At 42.7% G+C, this 5,728-nt stretch overlaps 1 protein-coding gene across 5 annotated transcripts in view; it reads right to left on the reverse strand.

Moving 5' to 3' along the window:
* The window catches only part of INVS (inversin), a 196,073-nt gene that overhangs the window by 7,242 nt on the left and 183,103 nt on the right, over positions 1 to 5,728 (reverse strand). The gene's annotated exons all lie outside the window — the stretch shown is intronic.

Genomic DNA, 5,728 nt, shown 5'->3' on the forward strand with positions numbered 1-5,728 from the left:
TACCCAAGATCCCGAGAGGAGAATGGAGGAGAAGGGATTGCGGCGTGGCCATCTCCTCTGGGGGGTGATTTCTCGCTTTCTGTCTCTGTCTGGTGAGCCCACGCGCCCAATAGCAAAAACCTCTCTCAAAAAAAAAAAAAAGAAAAAAGAAAAGAAAAAAAGGGAATTCCCTACAAATGTTACCATGGCAAAACTGGAAGTCTACAATGTTACCCAGCATGCTGTTGGCACTGTTGTAAACAAGTTAAGGGCAAGATTCTTGACAAGAGAATTAATGTGCATGTTGAGTATATTAAGCATTCTAAGAAAACAGAGATAACTTCCTAAAACATGTGAAGGAAACTGACCAGAAAAAGAAGCCGAAGAGGAAGGTACCCGGGTTCAGTTAAAGCACCAGCCTGCTCTACCTAGAGAAGCACACTTTGTGAGAACCAATGGAAAGGAGCCTGAGCTACTGGAACCTATTCCCTATGAATTCATGGCATGATGGGTTTAAAAATAAACTAATCTATGGTCTATTAAAAAAAAAAAAAGCTCAGACTTGTGGAACAGGCTGATGTGTGTGGAACAGGCTGATGTGTGAACATTTAGTGCAGTGTGAGAAGGATTGTGCAAGAGCAAGGAGCCAGGTGTTCTGCGGACAGATGTGGGAACTACCATTTGTGGTGGTTTGGTAAGGCTTTACAAGGCTGGTATTTGTACCAAGATTTAAAGGATAATTAGGAGTTTACCAACTAGAGAAAGTCATTGTAGGCAGCAGAACTGGCATGAGCAGAGAATGGGGCATTTGTGCAAAAATGTCAGTAATTAAAGTGGTTGAATCATTGTATATTTGGTAGGGGAAGGAGGCTGGGTCACACTGAAAGGAGCCGACATTTGTTGAAGGCCTGCTGTATACCATGTGCTTTCCCATAATTAAGTCCTCATCGGGCCAATTTTAGTAGGTTCATAAAGCCTGAATAACTTGCAGAGAGACCAACATTCAAACCCAGTTTTGTCTGGTCCAGTAGCCCAACACTGCTAAGGATTTTGGTCTATGTTAGATATGTGATCGGTACCCACAGGGTTTTAAGAGTGGCAAAGGTTAGAGCTATATTTTACTGAGATCGTTATGCTAGAGGGTGAAGCTGAGTGGAGCTTAGAAAGAGGTGGTGGCAGGGGGATGATGGCTACACTTAGGTCTAGTGTTTATCTGATGGTTTCTATCCCACCTGCACTCCCAAACAGGACAGAGGGTGTATGTGGAGTCAAGAAAGAAAGCACGACCTCCCCACCCCCAGTGAGACCTGATCATGCCCTAATCTTTTTTCTCTCCAAGTCTTCATTCTGTCAGTGTCGTTATGCCTACATGTGCACATGCTCATGGTTTTCAAGCTGATGGACTGGAGCTCAAACCCTAGTTGGTCATGAGAGAGTCTGCTTCCTGTGTGCAGTGCTTAAACTATTTGCAACAGGGACAGCCCCCCAAACTAATTGATTGCAACTATTTTGAAGCCCCATAGAAAAGCTGCATCCGTGTTCATAATCTTGCAGTGGTGACTACTGGTGGTGAGTCTATGGGGAGCTGCAGAGAGCAGCAGCGCCCGGGGCTGATTTTACAGCCCCCCAAATGGAAAGTCATCCTGAGTGCAAAAGCTCCTTGCAGTGCTTGGCGCAGGCCCTTCCTTCCCTCAAAGGCTGATCTCAGCCATCCTACCTGAGTCTTCCTTTATTTTTCTGGAGAGTGACAAACTGTGGCATCCCTTTACTTGACTATGTACATTTCCCAAAACTCAACTACGTGAAGCTAGGGTGGTGGCGCAGTACTCTTATGTAATTCAGCTTCCGTCTCAGATGCCAGGCGTCTCCCACACCCTCTGCTCTGTGGGCAGAGAACTCACTGGGAAGCCCAGGAACTGGCTAAAGCTGTTAGTTCAGCTTTCAGTGAGCATAGCTTCCACTAAATCAGTTCTGGTATGAAGACTATGACTCTCTGTTCAGGGGACATGATGATCCTCAAGGTCAGTAACAACGTCTGTTCTCCAGGAGAACATCCGCTCTTGATCTGCTGAGAATCCTAACGTGTCCAGCTGTCTCTTTAGCCCTGGGCTCAGGGCTCTTCTGGTCAAGGCTTTGTTGCTTATTCACTTTATAATATGCTGGAGAAGAGTTGCCAGGAAGGTGGCTCATGTGTTCAGGTAAAAATGAATAGTTTTATGCAGCGACCACTGTTGATCACAGCAGTTTTTTTTTTTTTTTATTTAAATTCAGCTTGTCCAGTATCTGATTTCAGCTTTTAAAATAGTTCTTAGCTCTCAGGTGTTTTTACTATTAACCAGACATGGCTTTCCATAATGTTTAGCACTCCAGAAGCCCTTTGGGAGTGATGTCCCCAGGGCTCAGAACTGCACAAGGGTGCGTGCAGCTGGAGGGGGCCTATGTAATTGCCTTTCCAGATGAGCATGTTAGACTATGCGCCCACTGTTCTTGGAGGAATGACTGAAGGCTCATTTGCTACTCTGGACACTTAACTGACAGGATCTGTCAGCTTCTGAGTCTTCAAAGGAGTCAAAGAACAGACAATCTGAGAGGGAGACATTTTAGCTAGGGAGCAGCTGTGGAGATTGACGTGGTAAACCTCACTGGTTTGTTTAGGTCCCAGGTTTTAGCCAAAATACTTAACAAAAAGTTAAGTATTCTTTTGGATGGAAGCCAGTGTTTGTCCTGGAGTAACTCCCCAAGGAGGGGGAGTGATGGCCATTCCATCTGTGGGAATGAGCAGAGGCAGACTGTGCTCTAAGCCAGTGCTGGTACTTAACTAGTCTGTAACGTCAGTAAGTCAGTTGACTAACCTCTCCGTGCTCAGTTCCTTTGTCGTCTGTGGGATGGGGATGATAAGAACAGTCCTACCATGCAGGGTTACTGTGAGGATTAAATGAGTTAATATGCATAAAACTACTATGAATAGTATCTGGCACAGTGCCCACTAATGCCAGCTGCTAGGGTTAACAATGCTGGTAACAACATGGCCCTGCTCCCGACGGTTACCTTGGCATGTGTGAGCACCACCCAGATAGCCCTTGTCCAGCCTACTCAGGTAAAGAGCATGACGTCCACCTCCCCCTCCATTATGACCGCAATGAAAGCTGACTTTAACAGGGAAAGGCCCTGAGAATTGAGACTGCATATAAGGACAAGTCAATTTTCCTCTCTGAGCAGTTTGCTTGTCTAAAGAATGAGGAAACTGATCCCTGTCATGATGGGTTCCTGCTGTGGCTGGGAGAACAAATGGGATCAGGCATGAGAGGGGACTTCGGACAGACATGAGGGCACATTGCAAAGACTGCACAAGCACATAGCAGACCACTGGGCTCTGGGTTAGGCATTCTTTGGTATGAAGTTCCCTGGGGCTTCTCTCTGGGCCTCACAAGAGCCTAACCTGTTCTGTCTCTGTTTTCTCGGCCCCTTTTTTCCTTTTTCCTGATTGAAGCTCTGGGTCTAGGGTTTGATTCTCAGTTGGTCATGTGGGAATCCAATGCCTTAGCCACCATACCATTTATTATCTTTTAAAAATTTTTTGCTCTAGGGCACATGCACCAGAAAGAGACAGAGAGACAGAGAAAGTGAGAAAGCAAGCCATGGTCGGGGACTTGAACCGCAGTCATCCATGTCAGAGTTTAGTGCCCCAACCACCATACTACCCAGTGGCTCCCAGTTTTGTTTTTTAAATAAAGAAAAGTTGCTCACATGGATCTTGAATTTCAGCTGTGAAATATTGCCTTCAGGGAATTAAAATGAAGATTTTCTGCTGAGACTTCCCCCTCCACACTCATTTCTAGTGGGTAGTGCTTCTTGTCTCCTTTTCTCCATTTCTCTCTGTCTCACACTGTGCCTTTTAACATCTTTTTTCATTTTGATTATTATTTTTTTTCTTTTTGGAGAGGTTTTTTCTATAGAGCACGTGCGCTCGCCAGCCAGACAGAAACAGAGAGACAAAAAGCGAGAAATCACCCCCCAGGGGGATGGCCATGCCGCAATCCCTTTTCCTCTATTCTCCTCTCGGGATCTTGGGCACACACGCAGACGTGCATGGCGTGAGTTTAAGCCACCAGGTCCAGGACTCGAACCACAGTCGACTACATGGGAGTCCAGGAACATAGCCATTACGCCAACTGCTGGTCCCATCTTGCAAGATCTTAAAGAGGAAATTCACACTCTAAAAAAGAATCAAACGGACCTGTTAGAGATGAAGGCTATAGTACAGGAAGTCTACACCTCCCTTGAAAGTATTAAAAGCAAACTAGATCATAGCAAAAATCAAATCTCAAATGTAGAAGACAGAATCACTGGTCTAAAAAATCCACCATGAAGACTAAGGAAGTTGCCCAATAAAATGAGAGTAATGTACAAGAAATACTAGATACCATCGAACATCCAAACGTCCAGATAATTGGTATCCCAGAAGGAGAAAAGACTCATAAGGGCATTGACAATCTATTCCATGAAATCCTGAAAGAAAACTTTCTGAACCTAGAGAGGCACTCAAAGAACCAGTCCCAAGAAATACAAAGGACCCAAATAGAATCAACCCAAGAAGATCTTCTCCAAGACACATTATAGCCAAATTGACCAAAACCACAAAGACAAGATACTAAGATTGGCAAGAGAGAAACGGCAAGTTACCTACAAAGGATTTCCCATCAGGCTAACAGCAGACCGCTCATCGGAAACAATGCAAGGGAGGAAAGAATGGGAAAACATATTCAAAGTGTTGAGTAAAAAACAATTTCAGCCAAGAACACTATATCCGGCAAGATTATCCTTCATATGGGAAGAAAAGACAAGAACGTTCTCAGTTAAACAAAACCTGAAAGAATTTACCAGCACCAGATCTCCAAGAAGTTCTGCAGGGAGTCCTATACCAGGAAAATTAAATATAGTCACACAGAAATAAGAGTTCAAAAACTAAGAAAATGGCCAACTTAATCATAGGGACAAGTCTGGAGATGAATATTATACCCCAGCATTTAATTGGGAAGATCAACCATAACAGAAGATAGATTAAGTACATGAGGCTGAACTGGTGAAATAGAATTTTATAACTTTTGACTAAAATATTGCTGATTTTCTTCTAGGCTCTGTTCTTGTTTTAAAAATTTTTGTCCTGTCTTGAACTGCCAATAGGTTCATGTACCTATTATTTGAACAGAATTCTAACTTGTTTCCTGGCTTTGAGTAGTTTCTTAGCATTTCTTTGATTTATTAAAGCTAAAATTGCTTTTCTTGAAATTAAAAAATATAGTAAAAAAATACCTAAGTAATGACCATAGTAAGCTATATAGCATCAGCTGGCTGCTACCTTATAGTATATTCATTCTACTCAGAGTTTCATGCCTAAAGTCAGACATGTGTTCACAGATATGTATATACCAGCTGAACTTGCTATTGAAAGTAGTTAGATTATTTAAGAAATTTTGTAAATCAATAAAATGTGGGGGGAAAAAGGAATAGAAAACAACTGTGGACACCTGAGATAATGTGATAATGTGGGAAGAGGGTGGGAAGTGGTATATGATGAGAAATACAGGAGGAATGTATATATATATATATATATAAAACTAGAAATGGAAAATTATTGATGATAACAGATATGATTAAGCCACTATGCAGTATATTCTGGATGGGAAATCACATTTTGTATGCTGTGACAATGCTCAGTGAATGAATGTAAATTAATTAATTAAAAAAT

This window comes from Tupaia chinensis, unplaced genomic scaffold, assembly GCF_000334495.1.
Source record: "Tupaia chinensis unplaced genomic scaffold, TupChi_1.0 Scaffold143795_1, whole genome shotgun sequence".
In the NCBI taxonomy this organism is placed as follows: Eukaryota; Metazoa; Chordata; class Mammalia; order Scandentia; family Tupaiidae; genus Tupaia; species Tupaia belangeri.